General features: G+C 49.1%; 1 protein-coding gene across 2 annotated transcripts in view; it reads left to right on the top strand.

Moving 5' to 3' along the window:
- Window positions 1-19,363: 19,363 nt before the first annotated feature.
- Window positions 19,364-21,177, top strand: part of LOC126530707 (irregular chiasm C-roughest protein-like) — a 385,268-nt gene continuing 383,454 nt past the window's right edge. For both annotated transcript variants that reach the window (XM_055070752.2, XM_050177973.3), the window contains exon 1: window positions 19,364-19,853. The gene's annotated coding sequence lies outside the window, so the exon portion shown is untranslated. The remainder of the gene's footprint in view (window positions 19,854-21,177) is intronic.

Below are 21,177 nucleotides of genomic sequence, written 5' to 3'. Positions count from 1 at the left end.
CTCCTGCTGCGCCGTCCCGTGACCTTCATCCCGTGACCTTCCCTCCTTCCCTTTTGGACCGCGACGCCGAGAGTATAAGAGCAGCTGCCCCCGGACGCCAGGGGAGAGGCTCCGATTTGTACTGTTGAGTTACGTGCTCTCCCGTCTCTCCACTCCGGTCGACCTGACCGGCCGCTCTTTTGCTATGTTAGAATAAACAAGTTGTTCTGTTACCAGTCTTCTCATGCTTTGCCGGGACCTTCGGATGCTTCCAGTGCCCCAGGCCGCCAGGCCAACGCTACCCTTGGGGCTTGCGACCCATTGGCAATAACGGACGTCAGCACCGAGACCCCAACAACTCGGGCCAGCGGTGCGATTCCAACAGCCCACAAGCAGATTCTATAGTGAAGCTGTTTCGTTCCGCTGCGTTCTTTCGCGCGGTGGCGAATGACGGCGTGGTCAATATCTAATGTAAACGCAACACAAGTTCTGCTGGAGCTCCGAATTTGTTTTGAAACCTAATGATCAGTGACCCCATAAAGAAACAAAGAAACTACATTGCGTACATCTTATTCAAAGAGAAAACCACTTATGCGACTGGGTTTCCAACCAGTGATCCATTATTTTCCTTTTTCATGTCGCGATATGACGGCTTACCGTTGGATATCAAGCAGCGTAAACTGTCGAATGGTTTTGTATTGAACGGACGGCAATTTGTACAATCTGTATAAGTACAAAACGAATGGGTCTCTATTCTAGGAGATCGATTGATTTTTGCTCCTCTAGTCGTCTGCACTTGTGCTTGCCGCAAACGGCTGCGTTCGCCTAGTCTTTCACCCCGAGGGGCGATAAATGGTCGACAGCACCGATTATGTATCGTTACTTGCTTGAACGTCCTTTTATAGAGTGATCATTTCTGAGTAATGTTTGCACGTTTACTATACAGTGTTATCTGTGCGAAGTCGGGAACGCGCGTTCATATTTTATGTACATATTCGCTTCAGTCAACACCGCGACATGTGTAGGGTAGCAAATCGGTTAAGCTAAACTAGTTAACCTCCCTGCCTTTCCTTCTCCACTTCTTCCTTCCTTACCGCGACATGTGCTATATACACATATACAGGTATTCCTTTTTCAGTCAACAAAACCGAGAGCTTACTACCGCAAGCATCTCCCATCTTTTTTAATGTGGAACGCGTCTATGATTTCTCTGGTAATTTGGCGAATGCCGGTTTTCGACCGCAACTACAGTTCGCCTACAACTACAACCACTGTGGCACAATCGCAGACAAAACAAGCAAACAAACAAACAAACAAACAAACAAGCAAGCAAGCAAGCAAGCAAGCAAGCAAGCAAGCAAGCAAACAAACAAACAAACAAATAAAAGGGTGTAACCCTCCCGTACGTGCATAAGCTTTCGCACGGTATAAAAAATGTCGCGGTACGCTACGGTGTCTCGAGAGCATTTACGGCCCCAAATAGGCTTTAGCATCTGTGCCCGCCGATCGGGAAGAAAACTGAAGCCACTGTTGCGCACAGGGTCGGCTGTCGTTTAATAAAGCACAGGGAGCGCTAATAAAGCAAAAGCAGGCCGGTGTATGTTCACATAGTTTGCATAATTGTTGGTCTGTTGTAGTGTCGGTCTCACTCCCAAGTGGTGCTTTTAAGAGTTGTCTAACAGAAGAAAGAAAAAGATTAAGGAGACGTTTATAAAAATGCTAGAATGGAAAGCATATGAAGCAGACTTCATTAACTCAAGGCTCGGTGACTATTTCTCAGCTATGCGTTTGAAAAGTGATGTCAATAAAGCATCATCATCACCATCATAGATCTTAACTCTTTCGTCACCGTTCCTTACCATTCCTTACCGTTCCTTACCATTACCGTTCCTTCGATAAGAGCAGCAGTTGCGCGCATGTAGTCCATTCCTTCCCTTCTCGTGCGTACCTTTCGTGCGCAACCTGCGGTATGAAGGGTCCCGAAGAAGAAAAGTCCCTTTGTCGAAAGATGCCCGCGAACATGTCGTGTTCGACCACTGTTGTTCCTACGCTTGCGTCGTATCCGTAGCGCACGTTTGTAAAAATTTATTGTGCATTAGCAGCTCGCCCAAGCTCGCACCCTGCTAAGCACTTAAATGTTCGAAAGTAGGTTTGCTGTGTCAGCGTGTCCATACTTTCGGTTACGTCGTCATTTTCCGGCCACCTCCCCTTCCTAAACTTCGAAGCTTCCTCTTCCGAAGAGCATCTTTCCTTTCTTCCCCGATCTTTTTTTTCTGCGGAAAGGAATTTATGTTTACTATGTTATTTGTTCTTATAAAAATATTTAGCATGCGAAGTGAAAGTAATCCAGGAGGCGAACGGAGGCCTTGGTAATGCACCTGAGATTAGAGTAATGTGGGCAGCGCAAGATCACCAGGGCACCCGAAGGGGCGTGCGGAGGGATCAAAGTTGGGACCAGCCCGGGTTCCAGCTTTGAGTTTCTTGTTTCCCCTTTGGTATTCTGGACACACCGCCAAAGTACACTAAAAATGAGAGCAGACTTACGCTAACCTAACCCAGTCACAATCACAACCCAACGTCCAGCGGAGCTGCTTTGTTGTTGTTGTTGTTGTTGTTGTTCCGAGCACTCACAATAAGAATTTCAATTGCGTGTAATTAAATCGCATACTGTACAACACTGCCCGTATATGAACAGGCCCATCTCAAACCGAGCCCACGTATAAGGCTTTCGAGCACCTCTTAAAGAATATTTACGGAGGCAGTTATTCAACCACATGCATTTTAATTCGCCAGAAAGAGTGAAGGAAAACAAGAGACGAAAGGCAGAGTGGCTAACCAGAAAAGGTGTCCGGTTGCCTACTCTGCGCATCGGGATGGGGAGGACATTGGCCTCGGGACGTACAGGGGAAGCATAGCGTAAATGACGACTTAATACTTGCGAGCATTTGCTCGGAAACTATTTTTTTTTTTCACGAAGGCTGCATTTGGTTTCACCGCATTTAACATCGCCCTCAAATTTGTCATAGCATTCCCCCTATGTTCGCTAAATTCGACCTTGACGGCATTTGCATTTGTGCCGTGGCATGGGTGAAGAAGTCTTAAGTTTGCCATTCTTAAAAAAAAGAAACACTAGTAATGCTACATACGACGGAAAGCTGAGCTAGTTGGTAAGGATTCATTATGCAAAAAAGAGGTGAGGCGTGCAGACAGTGTAGAGGCATGGCATATTTATAATGGTGGAAGTGCGTGCGTGAGTCAGCCTTCGATTACTTTACATAAGAAATAGATTAAGTGGCTTAACAGTTATCTCTCACGCAGACCGGCACATGTACCCGACTGACACGTGGTGTTACCATTCCAGAGCTTTCGCAGATCAGTTTTGTGTCTTCTTTCTTTTTTTCGCCTCAGTGCTCCCTTCAGTTGATAGTCGGCGTTCGTGTTGTCCACTTCTCTACTCTTGTGTCCTGTCTGCACACCTCACCTCTTTTTTGCATAATAATGCTATGTATTACTTGCATGGGTAATTCATTCCAAAAAAACGAAGTTCGCTTACACACTTTGAACTTTGCTTACTTGTTACCCATAATGTCATAATTTGCCCCTTGTTATCACCAAATAAAAATGAAGTGCGTCGTTTAGTATACCGAAGGCACAAGGGAGACGAACTCCCAACGTATAACGCGTAAAAATAGGGGAAAGAACATGGGCTCAGTAATTATTTGGAATGTTTCTAATTAAAGCAGGAACACGAAAGTTGAGCCACATATTACACTTAATGTTCCCCTACTTCTGCAGGAACTCAACTTGGTTTTCTGTGCAGTTGCAGTAGGAATCTGGGAAACATTGCGCATGAGGGTGGTACGACACTCTGGCACATTTCATTGCACAATTTTCTACAAGGGCTACAATTAGAACGCATAGATGAAACATTTTCTATTTGTCATTGACAACGTGCTTCCTGCAGCAACGAAATATAAAGAGCATGCCTTGCGTATTTCATCGAGGAAACAGGGATAACCAACTACATGGCACGTATACCACATGAAAATTAGGAGAACACGACTACCCAGTAATTATTTTAAAAGCACATAATTATCCTATAGGCTTGAAACTTACCGTGCACGTCACTCATAATGTGGTCTCTATTTCTTTTAAATATCAAATATCTGTCTTTTTTTTTTGTCCAACCAGAGAAGTTGGGGCATTTTTTAAGCGTTTCATATAACTCCTCTAAGCGGGCCGGAAACTAGGGTATAGAAATTTTCATTTAGCCCGTAATTAGCCGGTGGCCTACCATGTGACACGCCAGTCAAATGAATTTAAATTCACTTTGAAACAGACTTCAACCACCGTCACTGCGTATCGAACTCGTAACCTTGCGGCGAGAGAAGAGAGAGAGAAAAGGCGCAAATAAAGACACGGATGTTAACCAGAAGTAGTTCCGATTGGCTTCCCTGCACGGGGGGAGGGAGTAGGGGGATAAAAAAGAGAAAGAGAGCGGGACCGGGAGAAAGAGAGGCGATCCCAAACAAATCGCGTTCAGTGTAGAGCGATAAGAAGCGCCATTCTTATTGTCTATCGTGAAGCTCCGTAGACCACATGAACCTTAGTAGCGCGAATAAGGCCTTCTGCGCGGATATCTTTGGGAGAACTGGCCTAGAGCTTGCGCTTCTGCCCCTGCCGCTATCTACTGATATACAGATGCATCTACCACCTGAGTTAGCACGACGTGAACTGACCATGCTCTACCGTCTGTGGCTAGGCGTAGAATTTACGAACTCTTATTCCTTCCTTATTGGAATGGCCAACAGCCCCACGTGCGACACATGCAGCTGTGAAAAGAAGCTCGCACACATTATGTGTGTCTGCCCGTGCTATAATGCCGAGAGACAAGTGATGTGCAGACTGGTGGACCAATTGGACAAACCACCCAGCTGCAATACGCAGTTGGCAAATCTAGGCACGCTGTAACCAATTAGCCACTGCATAACATTAGCGCTTTGCAATTTGTACGCAGTTATTTCTTTTTCTTTGCGTCAAGCAGGCTTTCGCAATGATTTCGTCTGTGCATGAAGTTCGGAGGACAGAGTAAGGAATAATGTAGCGAACGAAGACGAAATTGTGCAAATGGGCCACTAGTTATCTCTTTCTTTCTTTTTCTTGTTCAAAGAAAATCGGGCCATTATTTGAGATGCAAACAGATTGTAAGCGCCGACTTACGTAACAAATGAGTTGCAAGCCGGAGAAATCGTTGAAGTCTGCCGAATCCTGCCCCCCCCCCCTCCATCTTTTCTTTTCTTTTTTTTTTACATCTGTTCACTTCGCGTATCATGTCGACCTGGCAGAGATGGTTCACCTAGGATAAGCAGAAACTAAACTCTCTTTCTTTTTTTTTTTTGGGGGGGGGGGGCGGTGTGATCAAGCAGCTTGGAGAAAAGCGGACGTACAGTCGCGCCCAATATGACTTGCAACACCCTTGGTCGTGGTCGGAGGGGCTTCAGGGCTGCGGGGCGGCTTTGACATGCGAAATAGCGGTTTAATAAATACCACTAGTTGAAGGTGTGTTTATGTCTGGAACTTGACCTGTGTCGACGCAACCGTCCAGTCCTGGAGCCCCTTCGACCACGGGCACCGGTGTTGCAAGTCATATTGCAGGTGACTGTACTACATATATTGTGACGCGTTTAAGACGGTCTAAAAAAAAAAAACAGCGCAACAAAGTTTGAATTTGGTCGACGCATCACCGAAGATAATCCTTCCCGCATAAGCGGTCCCGCGTGGAGGTCCTCGCATTATATGTGCGCGAAACTTCCGTTCAAACCAGATTCCTTTTAGTAGCGTATAGCTAAACAACAGCACAATGTTTACGCCATACGCCCTACGCAACTTGTATTTCGTACCGCGCACCATACACTGCGAAGCGAAGCACACCAAAGTGCGTGTTGGCGCGTGCCCTGTATTAGCATGATTTCCCAGTGCAGAGGCACGAACGTACAGATGAATGAGCCGGCGAATTCGGCACGTGCTTGCCTTTCGTGCCTGCTCTCAAGCAAATAAAACCGGGCCGCGGAGAGCAGGAAAAGAAGCAAATCGATTTCCACATTGCGTGCCGCTTACCGCGACGAGTCAGAACGGAACGGCCAGTGGCGTAATGTGTAATGGCGAATCGCGACGAACGCTCGCGTTATGCATATCACGTGGCAACTCGGCTCGCCTTCGAAATGCGCAGGGACATGCACCGCGAATGGCCGTCCCGTTTCCGCCTAGAACTTGCACCGTCGCGTGCAGAAGGACCACACGCGGCCTCGGATGCCGTGCATCCGTCATATCTGTCATCGTTTCCTTATTCGCGCTGTTCCTCTGAGCTCGTTACTATTATTATTTTAACGTGCGCAAGAGGTTCGATCTTATCCCTTTTGCATAGTAGAATGCGTGAACGCTTTCCCGCCGATTTGTTCACTGATATATATCTTTTTTTCGTTCGTTCTCGTTAGTTTTTCTTTTTTTTTTTTAGCTCCGTACTGAAACAGAGCACGAATTCACGTTTTATCGGGAAGCGCGAGATGCGCCAGCCTAGCGTATTGCAGCAATATCGTGCGCCTTAATGATGCGGAACGAGAAAAAAAAAAGAAAACGAGCAAACAAACAAACTGAATGAGTCGAATAGTGCTGCGTGCGGCCAAATGCCCGCGGGCTCTGTGCTCGTGCCCTAATAAATCAAACAATGCACTCGACTACCTGATCATCGGAGAGTTACTTCCACCGCGAGTGCGCGCGTTTTCACCTGCTCCTTGAGGAACCGGTTGCCGCTGGGCGCGCACTGGGCGCCGCTTCCAGAGCAAACAAGCGTCCCCTCAATCACTTACACGCGCCGAGCAGGTGCTGGCAACATTCGGGCACTCGAAGCTTCCCTCCGGTGCACCGAACTATTCTTTGCTTATTTCTTCATCCCCTGCTCCTCACCTTCAGTTTGTTTCTGCGCGCTTTCTCATTCTCTCGCTTTCTCTGGTTATATCTCAAAGGTTACCTTCCTCTTATTTATTTAGTTTTTAAAATTTTATTCTACGTACGCCTGATTCGGTTCTCAGAAGACGGTGCAAATACACTCGGGTCAGTGCGCGCGAGCTCCCTCGCTGTCGATAGCCGTGGCATTCATTCTGGTGGTGCAGATCTGGGGGGGAGGGGAGGGGGGGTTGCGGGGTGGCATGCGCAAACACAGCGCGTGGTGCAGCGGCCGTGGGAAGCGAGCGCTTATGACGTCGGCGCTCGTCGCATTTGAGGGTCGGCGCCGGGGTTAAGCAAGAGCGCGTCGAGGCGGCCTGCCGTAGGCGTGTCGGGCACGACGTGGAAAGAGAAAAGAAAGGGCGGGCTTGAACGCTGACTCGCGTTTGAAGGGGCTAGCAGACGAACCAGGAACTTGTCGCTTCGTCGCCCGAGCTCTATCGTCTGCACGGCAGACACACCGGAGGGAATCCGTCACATGGAGAGCGATAGAGGGAGTGATATACATACGTAAGTCACACACTTACACCCGCAATGGTGCAATGGTGGTGTGGCTTTCGATAGAAGGCACCCTGGAGGTGTAAACTGGCTTTTAGTGGCTCAGAAGCGCGGCACGCCATAGTCACTGAGCCAACGCGGCGAGGCAGTGAGCAATCCGCGCAGGCAGGAATATGTGCAGGATGGTATAGTCGTAAACTTTATTTACATACGGTCGTTCGGGCCAATGCGCTTCAAGAACCGCAGTGATGCGCGAATAGCTGTTTGCACCAGCGACGAGTGCGGGCATGGTTGCAGTATTTTTGACTCGGAAAGGGGTCTGAAGTGAGGTGAAATGAAAGGAATGACAATCAGGCTAACCGGAACATATTCACGGTTGGCTGCCCATGTATTGGGTGAAGAGAAAGCCAGTACACCCGTATACAAGTAACCCATTAGCTCATGTGCCTGTATTAACCTGCATACCTCTGCGACCAAGCAGGAGTGCGCAGTTGAGAAAAGCTTGCTTCCTGCTGCTGCATTTCCCATTCTGTAGTGGTCTCAAAAATTCTGCGCCTAGCTGGGTCCAACATGTACTACACCGTGGAAATGCGAGCACTTAACGTGCCGTGAATGATCGAAATGAATGAAAATAAGAAAACGGATACCCTGGAATGCAGACTAGTATTCGTTACCACTATTCGAGTCCACTTGTTATCACTGCGGCATTTCATGATCGCCACGTAGCTTTTCTTTTCCTCCCCCCCCCTTCTTTTTTGTCACAGAAAGCTTCTCTTAACACCGATTGCCACATATGTGATCCGCCGATGTTCTTTGTTCATTGTATTTTACTTGTGGAAGAGTAAGTGCACTCAAATGTTGAAAGCTTGATATATCAAAATCGATATAATATGCATACAAAAAGAAAACAATCAATACAACGGAGAGAGTTGAATAAGAGAACGTGAAAAGAAAAGATTATAATGCTAAAAATTCACACAACATAACACTAGTTCTAAGAGTTTCAGAAGTAACAGATGCGTGCAGCAAAACAGGTTATCCAGAACAATTAAATATCTATCGCATATTTTCTTCATTTCAACATTCTGGATTCTAGCTCGCTAACATATTGAATATATAATAAAAAAATATTATCGGAAATATACCGATGCTAGGCACAAGGAAGTAGCACATGGTATAGCGTATTTTATAACAAATCGTTGCAATTTCCGTTTTTTTTCGCCTTTCGTCATTGTCTCAGAGGCCACCAAGCCCACTGTTATTATTTTTGTCGGCCACACGGCGCTGCCTTGCGACTCGAAAAGAAGAATGGAAAATGCAAATGCAACGTTACGAAAACACAGCCCCAGTAATTACTTCTGAACTTTAGACAAATGTCGAAACCATATACGAAAAACCATCCTGAGATCTTTTTTTTATTTGGTATAAGGCTTTAGAACTAGCGTTCTGATGTAAGTGTTGTCAAAAACGAACACGCAATTGTCGATTTATTTATTTATTTATTTATTTATTTATTTATTTATTTATTTATTTATTTATTTATTTAATAATTAAACTTCTAGGATGAAGTGAAAGGTGCTGGCAATTGTATTGTGACCAACTTCTTTTAAAACAATACATTTTTAAATCATTAAAAAAATTACAACGTGAATTGCCGTGAGGGCATTCTGGCAATAAAGCAGTTTTCGAAAAGATTCGTACGTAGTGTATGGAATATAAAGAAAACAAAAGCAATAAAACGGGCGTGTCCTGCAGTTTTTCGGATTGGACACGAGCCAATAAAGCGCCGATACATAAAGTTGACGATTCAGTAAGAAATAAAAATTACTGAGTGTAATAAAATCAAGTAAATGAAAGACACGCACGCATACCCCCCTCCTCCCCACCCACGCACGCACAGCGGGAGAGGGAGAGAGCAAGAGAGAGAAATCAGCGCGTTAGCAGAAGTCGCTGAAACAACCAAAATTTCGCCAATGTTCTATCATAGATAAAACAAACGCAAGCAAGTTAGCGCTAACTAAAACGCGCTTCCCCCCCTCAACCGACCCCCACCCACCCCCACCCCCTATATCAGTACCTCGTATGGTGCTGGCATGGTTTAGGTTTGTGCTGATTAACTTGGGGCCCGCATTATCGTTAGCAGCGGTTCGAAATAGCACTTCCGTGTCATTTCCTTTCAATGGTTGCTGTACATTGTGATATTCCGTTCGCGTGTCATCTGTCCATGATGTACAGTTGCGGGTACATAAAAGACCGCATTGAAAAAAAAAAAAAAAACGCCTGCTCTCTTATTTTGTGAATTCGGCCATGAAATCACAGGCGTTAGGGTGGCCCAGAGTACGGGTGCGCTGGAAGCGCACGGCAGTAATAGCAGCCGTTTGATTAAAGAGGCCCACTACTGTATAAAACAAGCCATCATACATGTTCTCACCCTCACGCCTACCGTACCCCTCCCCTTCCCATCCCCTCCTTTCCTCCTCCCCCCCCCTTCCCCGCAGAAGAACATAGCCAAAAATTTTGTCACAAGGAAGCAAAGGGACGGCAAAGAGCAAAACTTTATTGCCCGCTGCTCCCGAATGCGCGTCGAGCGGCAACATAAACACGCCGCCTCGTTCGCGCACGCTTTATGAATCCGAGGCCCTCCCGTTTTTATCGGCGTCGCATCGCTTCACACGCGGCATCGGACTCGCCCTCTGCATAATGCAGCAGCGACGCGCGTGTACCGTGTACTATACGATCTCGAATCGGCGCGCGCGAGCCTCTGCGTATGATATACACTGAAAGATGAATGCATGGCGGCGGTGTATAACTGGCCGTGTCGACCCAGAGGGCGCCTCGCGCCAGCCAGCCCGGGAGGTCTCGAGTTGCTCACTCGTTCGGCTACGGCTACGGCTACTGCCTACCGCGCGAAAACTCGGGCAGACAGGCGAAGTTCGCCCTCGGGTCGGCGAACTGCGGGCCCTTTTAAAATAGTTTCTCCTGCACGGTTCGGCCTCCGGTAGCCGTCTTACGTTATCAGAGCCGAGAGAGAGAGAGAAGCGCCCCTTATGGGTATACGTGTATCTCCTGCAAGGATGTACGTGCAGCTATGGGCAGACCTAAGACGTGTATCGCTCCCGTGTCACCTGTCCCGGCACAGGCTACATCGCGACGAACCGTGGCGAGAAGCTTCGCGCGCTCTTATAAAATTAGCACCTCCGCGGCAGTCGCATATACGCGCTTCGCGTACACAAGAGAGAGAGAGAGAGAGAGAGAGAGAGCAAGAGCGGCGTTTTCTTCTTTTCCGCGGCACAGATGCGAGTTCGGGAGCAGAGTTGGAGCTGAGCTGGGGGATGGGGGGGGGGGGGGGGGGGGGGGGGGGGGCATGCTCTCGCTGGTGTAATTTGCGACTTACTCGAGCTTGAACCGATGGTGGCGTTTCTAATCGGTAATCTCCGTTCTGCGAGGTTCTGCCCCCGCCACGGCCCACCCTCTCCCGAGAGACCCGTGAACCGAGGCGCCGTGTATGCGACGGGTTCCTCCCCTCTAATGTCAAGGGTGGAATCGTTCTGCCTCGTGTCTTAGCAATGCATTCTTTCCGGGTTTTCTGTTTTTGTCGGCTCGATTTTGTTTTCGTCTTCTTCCGTCTTTCTTTTTTTTTTTTCTGTACATCCCGGCTCATTCGTAAGGTTTCTGTCTTTTTATAGCTCTGCCGTCGTTCTCGTAATGCGCGCGTTTTGTGCTGCCGCCATATCGCGAATGTATCTGCACTTCCCGGAGAACGTCATGCTTTTTTCGTAAAGCCTATTTGCGCTTACGTTGGTGTTACGGCTATCGCGACGGCAAACGTTCCCAGTAAAGTACACGTTTGCAGAAGTGCGTCGTCCGATGTATCGCGCTGATGGCTGGCGAACAAACAGCTCTTGCTCGTCGCCATGAGACAAACTCTACGTACCGGAAACCCCTTGGGTCTGTTGGTGTTTCCATCATTTGTTTCCTCGCGAATACTTCTTCGACTGCATTTGTGAAAGTATCGGACAAACCACGCTTTAAATCCTTTACGCATAGAGTTTCTTGCTACATAATAGGGGGAAATCTGGCGCCACGGTCTATGTGAGTTTCCTGATTTGGTGCTGGGGCCCTCCATACGCGTGCGCGAACTCACCGCGTCTTTCCTTCCCCCTCTCTCTATCTCATCTCTAAATCCCCTCCCCCTCGAGCGTAGGGTAGCCGACCAGATGCATTTCTGGTTAACATTCCTGTGTTCTCCCTTCGTCACCTTCGCTTCCGCCCCCCCCCCCCCCCCCCCAAGAGGAAACTTTAGCTCTGTCCCAACTCCGATGCCATCTATTTAAATACATGTAAAACGCAGAAATGCTTTTCTGAGACAACCTCTGAACAGATATTACAAAATTTGTTCGAGACAGAAAGTTAAATTCTAGTTACTGTTGAAGCGGAATATTGATTTAGGGCCTGAATGTTATAAAATGAATTTTGAAAAATTGGTAAGTCTGAAAAAATATATATAGAAGCACGAAGTTTACAGATTCGTAGCGCTACACCAAAATAGATATCGCTGTTCTGTAAACTGAATCCATTAGATCACGCAAATTGGTCCAGTATGATATATCGTTTGTATCTTACGTGAATTTCTTACATAGTTTCCAAGGATCGATGTTGCAAAAGTTATATTCACATATTATTGGTTTACTTGAGATCCATGTATGATGCATAAATTCACACCGCTTTAATGTACCATTGGTTTAAATTTACAGAATGGTAATATCGTTTTTCATTGCTGAGTTACCGAGCTGTAAGCTTGATACTTTCGTTTTCTGAAAATTTGCGATTTTTGCCAATTATTATTGCAGATTGACGACATAAATAAAAAAATCCGCAACAAATAGTACGTACATTGTAGCTTTTTATTTTAAATTCAACAAACTTCATCAAATTTGGTTCAATGGCTGCCGAGAAAGAACGATTTCTCCTTTTCCTTGTATATAGATGTAGGAGGCCCAAAGCTAAAGCTTCCGCTTAACGGGCAGTGGTGGGCCGTCATGGGAATGCCCGGATGTGGGTACGCGAGACTCAAATGTATCTTGACCTCAAAGACAGCCGTGGCTGCACAGACAAAGCTTTCTTAAAACAACAGATTAATAAAAGAAACATGCATTCGCCCATACGATACACTTCAATCATTAACACTGTGAACTTCTTCCTTCATTCTCCTCTTTCAATCTCTTTCCCCCTTTCCCCAGTGCAGGGTAGCCTACCGGGCTCAGCTTAGTCAACCTCTCAGCCTTTCCCTTATGACCTACCCCTTTCTCTCTCTTTTTGACACGTATTTCAAACATATTTTGCGGTAGCAGTATATACAGTGTGTCGCTACGTTCCTCCAATGTTAATCGCATTCACGTCGACATTCATCTTGGGATGCGAGATCTCGCTAATCGGCCGCGTCGGCGTCGACTGACGACAGTGATCCCGGCAGTGTGATAAGCTAGCGTACTTGATCACGGTGTGGAGAATAGCATCGCTCGTAGACGCAGATGTGTTCAGTGCTAGTCACTCGAAATCTCGCGAAAGTGGTTGTCTCTCCGAAAACAAACTGCCGGCAGGGAGCACATGCACACTAACGCATGCGCAGGATGCATTGGGAATGCATTGGCGGCGGCCTTATCGAGGCGCAATCCTGCGTGCTGCTGTGTTACGGATGTCGGGGTTGTCGGACGATCTCGCCACTGCCACCAGTTGTATAAGGGTTGTAGGTCGTAGGGAGGAACTCGGGGGGACAGGACTAGGCGAGCAGGGTTCATTTACAGATATTTACATTAGAACAAGAGATACATTCGACAGTCTAGCGTGGCTCCCAAATGGAGCACGCAAGACGAAGCATACAGCATGCGAGCACGAAGCTCCAAACAAACTGCTTCTCGAGCACGAGCACACTGCTCACGAGCACGATCACAGAGAACACTGACCAGGTCGGCGGTGGCGGGTGCGCTTCGTCGAACTCATCTCGGCAATACCGCGACGAAGGGTCGAGGACGCTGCGTATTGTTCTCCGCACACAGTAGACCTAGTGACGCCGTGTGGCTAGAGGGTGGCGGTGGCTTTCCAGGAAAGGTCGACGCTGCTGTCGCAACTGGCTAGCAAAACTTAGCATGGCTGCATCACGGCAGGCCATTCCTAACACGGAGAAGCCGCCGGCGTGGCTGTGTGCTTTCGTTTTTGTCGTCTCTACACCTTCTCAGACCAGACGTTTGACTGGTTAACATCCCTGCCTTCTTATCTTCCTCTCTCTCTCTCTCTCTCTCTTGTCAAATTTCGTCGTGTGGGCGTTTTCAGCCAATCAGAGAGGCCGCCGGCAATCAGAGGAGACAAGATGACAAATTTCACAATATGGCGGAATTGTACATTGTCAAGGGTAAGGTTCTGCATGTGCTTGTCCCCTGAGGATTTTGAAAAAAAGAGTGGCACTTTGCTGGTGCTATACGACAAGTACCACGCGCGCTTCGAAACCGTGGGTAAGACGCGCATTGTTTCGTTGCACGATCGACAGTGAACTGAAGACAGGTAATGCGCTGCCTAGAATACGTTCGCATTCGATGCCTCAGAAAAGATAGCAGCCGCGTTTGATGACACCATTGCTGATTGCGATAGTGGATGCCGGTACCGCGATTGTGTAGCGATCTCAATTCCGATACTCTTCCTTTTTTCACGCTTCGGCAGTATTCGGGGCGTCGCCGGGCCCACGTTATCAACAGGGTCAGCCGCCATTGAATGGTGGATGATGCGACTGGCATGCGGAAGGCATCACTACAAAATCTTCGCAAGGGATCGGTTCTTTTCTTTTTGGCATGTGGCACGCAACTTATCGTGGCAGTTACCGAAGTAAATGTGTTATGCAGTATCGACGAACATCTTCCTTACACTGTCGGAAGCCGTGCTGTCAATGTCGCCAATTCCCCTTTTGACATTTCCATGAAGAAAATGAAAATGGGAGTCTGCAGACCGTATATAGGAAACATTCCAGTCTGGAGAGGCCAGCGACGTGCTTGTTGCCAACGCTTCCCAAGTCATAACCGATAAATTAGTTAATCTACTCTAATTAACTATTCGCTGGGACGTGCGCGTACTGACATAAAAAAAAAAAAACACGGAACAGCAGCGTAGCGAGAATAAAGAGAAGCTGTGCCACTGCGCGCATCATCGAATTTACCGCGCACAACAAGAGCTATACCGGAGGGTACGCTTCATATTTCATCGTGGCACGACTCACTTCCCCCTGGCGGGATGATGTCGCGGCAAGACACATCGGGCCCTGCGCCGCTGCCAGCCACTGGCTCCGACAGAGGCTCCCAAGCGGATCGCCGCTTATCGTTGACGTTGTTGGCGTTGTTGTTGTTTCTCTCTCTCTTCTTACTCTCTTAACGGCCGGGCTTTTTCTCGGCGTATCCGAGCGTTCGCTTCAGCGGTGACACATTATGCAAGCGTGCTCGCCCGCTTCGGTTGAAGGCGCGCTGTCGTCCGCACGAGCCTACTCGCTCGGGACCGCGTGGCCGGCGCTCGTCAACCAGTGTCTCGCGTCAACCAGCCAAGTCGGTGTCATCCGACGCCAGTCCCCCCCTCCCCCCCCCCCCCCCCTTAACTGCGACAGCGGGCTGTGTCTCAGCGCGTAATCCAGAAAACGGGGTCAATAGTATTCAACCGCAGCGGGGCTCATTGATTTCGCGCAGCTCTTTTTCCCGCGCTGAGGGGTTGTAGAGGTTTCCTTTCAGTGCGGCTGCTGTAGAGTACAGACGAGATGAAAAAAAAAAAAAAAAAGGAACGCAAGATGACGCGGGGAAAGGCTGTCAGCGTGCTAACCGCGGCGTAAACAAATGCCCCCCGCTCGCCAGATAGCTCCGCTGTCTCAGTCATCCATAGGAAGTGCTTAGAAAGCGCGCGTCGCCTCGGCCTGACCTCTGTTGGCGTGTCGTTTCCGCATCCGCGGAGTTAATGCGGCGGGAGCGGGCCGGAAGAAAACAACCCAAGGAAACTGTCCATCAGTTTCGGCGCTCCTTTAGCGGCCCCGGTTTTTCGGGGCGCGAGCAGCATCTCTTTGTTTGCATGTTTGTGCGTGCGCGTATGTTTGTGGGGCGAGCGCGAGAGAGCAGCCAACCGACTGTGTCGTTTATAATCAGTCATCGTATGATCACGAGCTTCACATGTATACATGTGCTCGCTCATCCATGTAACTTCTTAATGAGAACGTGGCCCTTCATTCGTTGATGATATATATATATATCATCCACGAATATATATATATATATATATATATATATATATATATATATATATATATATATATATATATATATATATATATATATATATATATATATATATATATATATATATATTCCTCTTATGGCGGCACGCGAAGAGCTCATCGGGAACCTTGCATTTCCGGTTGCTTGCGATTTCGATGTCCACGCACCACGTACACACGCGTCAACCATCTGGCGTCAAATATCGCGCCTTTCCATAGCCATAGCGAACGCTTCGCGATGTTGAATTGTTGTTTGCCTGAAAGCAAAATTTCTTCCCGCTACGCACAGGAGGACGACTATATGTACTCATTGCAAAACCCCAAGGAAGCAACAGATACACACGCACACAAAAAAAAATATTCTTTAGGGGAACATCCTCGACGTGTTCGTATAAGGAGCATCTTCCAGCGCCTTTCTGTCTGCTTCTGACGACTGTTTTCTTCAGCTTCGTGCGCGGCCGTTCCTCTTTTTTGTGTGTGTGTGTGAGTTTGTTCTTTCTTTTCGAGAACTCGGGAATGGCCGTGCACGGGGTGGAGGCAAGTCTTTTCTCTTCATTTTCGCCCCCCTAACGGGTTTCTTAACGCAGCCGCGCCACTTCAGAAGAAGAAACGCGCACCAGCGTCTCCATCCAGACAGTTTCGTGCGGGGAGCCGGCCGCAACGGTGCTTCTTTTGCACCCGAAGCGAAGCTCACCAAGGTATACAACCAACTGCGACAAAAAGGCGAAAAAGAAAAGGTGTAAAAATTAAAAAGAAAAGTAACGATAAAGAAAGAGTACAGCGGAGGAATCCGAACGGTGAGCCCAGCAGCCACCGGCGGCGCAGCTCCGTTCGTCGGCTGCAAACAGTTCCATTTCACGGTTGCTGCTCCGCGCAACGTCGCAAAACAAACGCCGCGTCGTACGTATAGTATACGGTGGTCCACAGGGGGTGGTGGGGAGGCTCGCCGCAACGAAGCGAGGCGCCGCCGAGCACGCTTCCAGCACGCGCCTCTCTCTCCTCTCCTTCGAGGGGGGCTTCCGCGCACGGGACGCCTTCGGCCGAATCCCAGGGCGCGCGCGCTGGCCGCTCTTAATCCCCGGCGTCACGAAGCTGCGCGCAGAAGCCCACCGAGTGACGTGGTGGATTTTTTTCATTTGCTTTCTTTTTTACTTTACGCGGCGTCGCGTCGGTTGTGACCGAGTGGAGCGAGAGGAGGAGCAGGAGGAGCAGGAGGAGGAGGGAGCATTCTGTGTGTGGAGGGGGGGGGGGGTTCTAACTCGTCGGGCGTCTCTTCTCGCATTCCCGTCCCCCTTGGCGCGCCAGCCTCCTCGTGTCACCTGTCGCGACGTTAGCTGAAACTGCACATCGTACGCCCGTTCTTTAAAAAAAAAAAGGGGGGGGGGCAAGTGTAAATACAAGATAGTTGAGCAGGGAGACATTGGGGGGATAAATAAATTGCGGGGTTTAACAACCCGAAACTGCGGCACAGAATATTACGAAGGACGCCGTACGGCGGAGTGTTGCGGATTAATTATGACCATCTTGAGTTCTTTAACGAGCACATAAATCGTATAAGTACGCGAGCGTTTTCCCATTTCGCTCTCAAGCTAAGTATACGCAATCTAAGCACACGATTGAATTGTTTTTGTTTTGTTCCCGTTTTGTTCTTGTTTTTTACATATCGCGACCGGGGGCGGCCGGGACTCGAACTTGCGACGTCGTGTTCGGTAGCATAACGCCAAGAGAGAGAGAGGGAGAGAAAGGCAAAGGAGAGACGGGGAGGGCCAACCAGAGATTGTCTGTGGTTGGCAACCCTGTACCGGGGGAGAAGGAAGGTGCGCGATAGGTGAGAGAGAGAAAAAGAACTAAGAAACGAAAAAAAAGTAAAAGACGAAACACACATACAATACAGAACTGTTTCTGTGGGCACCGCCACGCATTCTGCGAAGGCGTTCCTAGTTGTGACACATTGTCACCGCTCCATTCTCCGTCACACGATGTACAGTCACGATTTGTCACAAAGTCCTGTGTCTTTTAAATAACGCAGCAGTGCCTTCATAACGGCTCGCGCTGACGTTCCCGTAGGCGCCAAAGCCACTAACCTACCAAGCAGGTACAGAGGACGACCGTTTGAATAAGCAAATCGGGGGACTCCAACGTGGGACGAAGCCATTTGCGTGCATCATGCTATAAAGAAAGACGCCGACAGCATTTTTTACTTCCACGCGCATCAGTATCCGGCGGCAGCGCATTCGCCGAGCGTTTTTATTACGTGAGCGAATTCGCTGATTGGCAGGCGTTCGGAGGCCGGCTCTTTATGATAGCCTCCGTCATGCGGACACCCTCGCGGCTGCAATGATGAATCGCGGATGGCACTTGCGTGAGCCATATGTGAATACTGGATAAAATTAGGGTAAAGAAGGGTAAAGTTCGTCAGACAGAGGCTGGCCGACGTTAGGTAGGTGTACTTATTTTTGTCGAAGGTGACCTTGTCATCATTGGCGTGTTAGATTTAACGGGTTACTAGGGTGACGCCACGTGGAATTGCTGTCACTGGCGGCTATCTATCCCGTGTGGCTTCACTCTACTATCCCGTTAAAACTAACACCCCGTTAACAAGGCTCCCTTTGACACAGATAGATCCACCTGTCGAAACGCCTGCCAGCCTCTACCTGAGTCAGTTTTATCCCTGTTGATCCAACTTTTATCCCACACTGCGTTTCTATCTATCGGCCCCCATCTTCATTGTGAATACGGGATCGTTATTCTTGCTGAATTCTCGTCTGAAATACGGCGTACGAATTTGGCATGACAGTTTTACGAAGTCATATAAAGGTTATAAAAAACTTGTTCGTACGCATGCTATTTTAGTATTGTATCCTTCGAATTCCCTCGCTCGCCTACACAGACGTGCGCGTTATGGAAGCCGGGAGATGGCAACAGCTTTTGTTCTGTGCCGTCCTTTACGCACAAAGACAAACGAGCCTCTTCCGTAACGCACGCCGTGCAACAGACCGAGACGGGTCGTCATCGCCGTTCTCCTCCGGCATCGCACGCGATTCCGAGAAGACGGAAACGGAGCATCAGGCTCGAGCAGGCACGCAGGCGTCGGCACCTCGCTGCGAGCCAGCTTTCTTCTCCTCCTTCCGTGAAAAGGGTAATGTCTTTATCGCGCCAGATGCCGTCTCCGGGCGACAGATTTCCTCGCTCCGGAACGTGCACGGTGACCCAAACGCGCGAGGCCCACGGGATGAGGTGAATAAGGGGCACTACGAACGAGCCCCGCAGAATGACAGCAGGGACGGTGACGCTGACGGGACCAGGATCAGGCAGGCAGGCAACGCCGGAACGAGGGGAGAGGGGGGCAGAGGAAGGGGGTCCCGAATGCATGCGACGAAGGAGGAGGGGGGGACAACGACGACGACGTCCCGGGCCAAATCGCGGGGCCTCCGAACGCGCAAGCATGCGAACCACGCAACGGCAGCAGCCTTGCGGCAAGGCTGTCGCGTGAGGGCGCCAGGAGTCGAGGGAACGAACGAGAGGAAGGGAGGTCGCGCGGCGTCCCGACCTCCTCTCCCGAGGGCCGCGCACCGTGCTCGCGTGAGGAGCGTCGCAGTGTCGGCCAGGAAGCCCGCTCGGCTCGAAGCAGCCGGTGCCGGTGGTTTGTGCGGTGCTCCCCGTCGCACGTCCGACAACATCGCGCGCCTCTCTGTGCTTCCGGGCGACCCGGGAGAGAAACTTGCGTCGTTGCTTGGTCGCTCGCCCTTCTTTCCCGCTGGTGCTTCCGGAGGTTCGGCCCCTTTGCCGTTGGACGGGCAGGACGTGTCCCGTTCGTCGCGGGCATCCTTGGGTGCCCACCCGCCAAGGCGTCTCGTCACCACCTGACTGAGGAGAGCCACCGGGCGCGGCAGCGTGTCCTAGAGTGCGGATCGTGCGCCCGTTTGGTCGCGTACGTTCGAGTTATCTTGTGCTGCAGGGAACAGTCCCTTCGCAAAGCATGGTGACAGTGTGACACGCACGCATCTCGCGAACCACGTCGAGAAACAGCGAGCTGCTATTCGCCCAGGCGTCTACGTTGCCGGATCGGTGGACGCAGGTGAGTCTCGGTTGTCTTGTGCTGTGGAAGTGTTGACGCCCGCCCCCCACCTCTGCCTACTACTTCTGGTTGTTTTTCTCTTTGTGTGTTTAGTTTGTGAAAGCGCGCGAGCACGTGCTGTCCTGCTACCGGTGCCTGCGTGTGTTTGTGCGCGAGTGTGCCTGCAGGGCATGCGGCGAGCACGTACAGTGGTACCTTTGATGTCGTTCTGTTGTTTGTCCGTATGCTGTGTCCTCGCCTTGTCCGTGTGGTTTCGATACGTTGAACCCTCCTCCGCCTGTGTTTCTTTGTTGTTGAGTTGTATCGTGCCCATCCAAATATTATCGACATGTTATCTGCGGTGTATCGCATGTCTCTTACAGTTTCCGATTGCAAACCCCAACTATTTTGGAGCAGGAATGGCTTTTCTGCAGGGCCGTGGAACTCGCGCCTTGAAGAAACGAAGATGCGTCTCCGCCTTGTCATATTCTCCATTTTGTGACCTTAACGCCCCATATACTTATTCATTCACTATTGATACGCTGATAACTTCTTTTGTCTGGGTAATCTGTTCGCTGAAACTTTTTAAAGGGCACCCACTAAAGCGAGAACACTAAGTTAGTTTAGACTGACGACGTATTCTTTCAGAACGTTGTATTCGTTAATTTCCTGGTAACAGTTTGGTAATTAAAGGATGGTACGAACGTTAAAATTCAATTTTCTAAATTTTGGGCCGAGACCCCAACCCCTGCACGTCAGTATACCGTCGTGGTTTTCAAACTATTATGATTATATTTGTATTTGGCCAGTTAATAACAAAGTAAGAGTTTCTGAAACTTGCTAAGTCTGCAGTTTTCGGCTATCTTAGAATGCAATGTCATGCCGTCGATACGGATAATAAATTAACTAGGCGCAAGCAGACGCCGTCAGTGCGGGGAACTTGAAGCCGACGTCACCACCTGTCTCACTTTTTCGCCGTTAGTGTCTTATACCAAGCCCCTTATCTTGGCAAGAGTGTGTGTTTTTTTTTTTTAGATATTGTACTAGGCGCAATCACTGGCACACCTCAAATAATCTTTTTACTTAGTGTCCCTAACGCACGACGGACAAAGCAAACGCGAGGCGGTCACCGCTGTTTCGAGTACACTATCCACGACTGTGGTTTATGCCAGCTAGTCCGAAGCCATGCGCCGGCTGTTTCTTGGCTCTTCCAAGAAACAGACGGTGTTTAAATGGGACCATTCGTCCCATTTAAACTTGTACAATGCCTCCTGGGCAACGTCTCTCCTCTGAAGTTGTCTGAACAAACTGAAATACACTCTAAAGTGCGATTGTTTCAAAACTA

The sequence above is a fragment of the Dermacentor andersoni genome, chromosome 5 (assembly GCF_023375885.2).
Source record: "Dermacentor andersoni chromosome 5, qqDerAnde1_hic_scaffold, whole genome shotgun sequence".
NCBI classification, from domain to species: domain Eukaryota; kingdom Metazoa; phylum Arthropoda; class Arachnida; order Ixodida; family Ixodidae; genus Dermacentor; species Dermacentor andersoni.
This window is presented reverse-complemented; position numbering and strand designations above follow the sequence as displayed.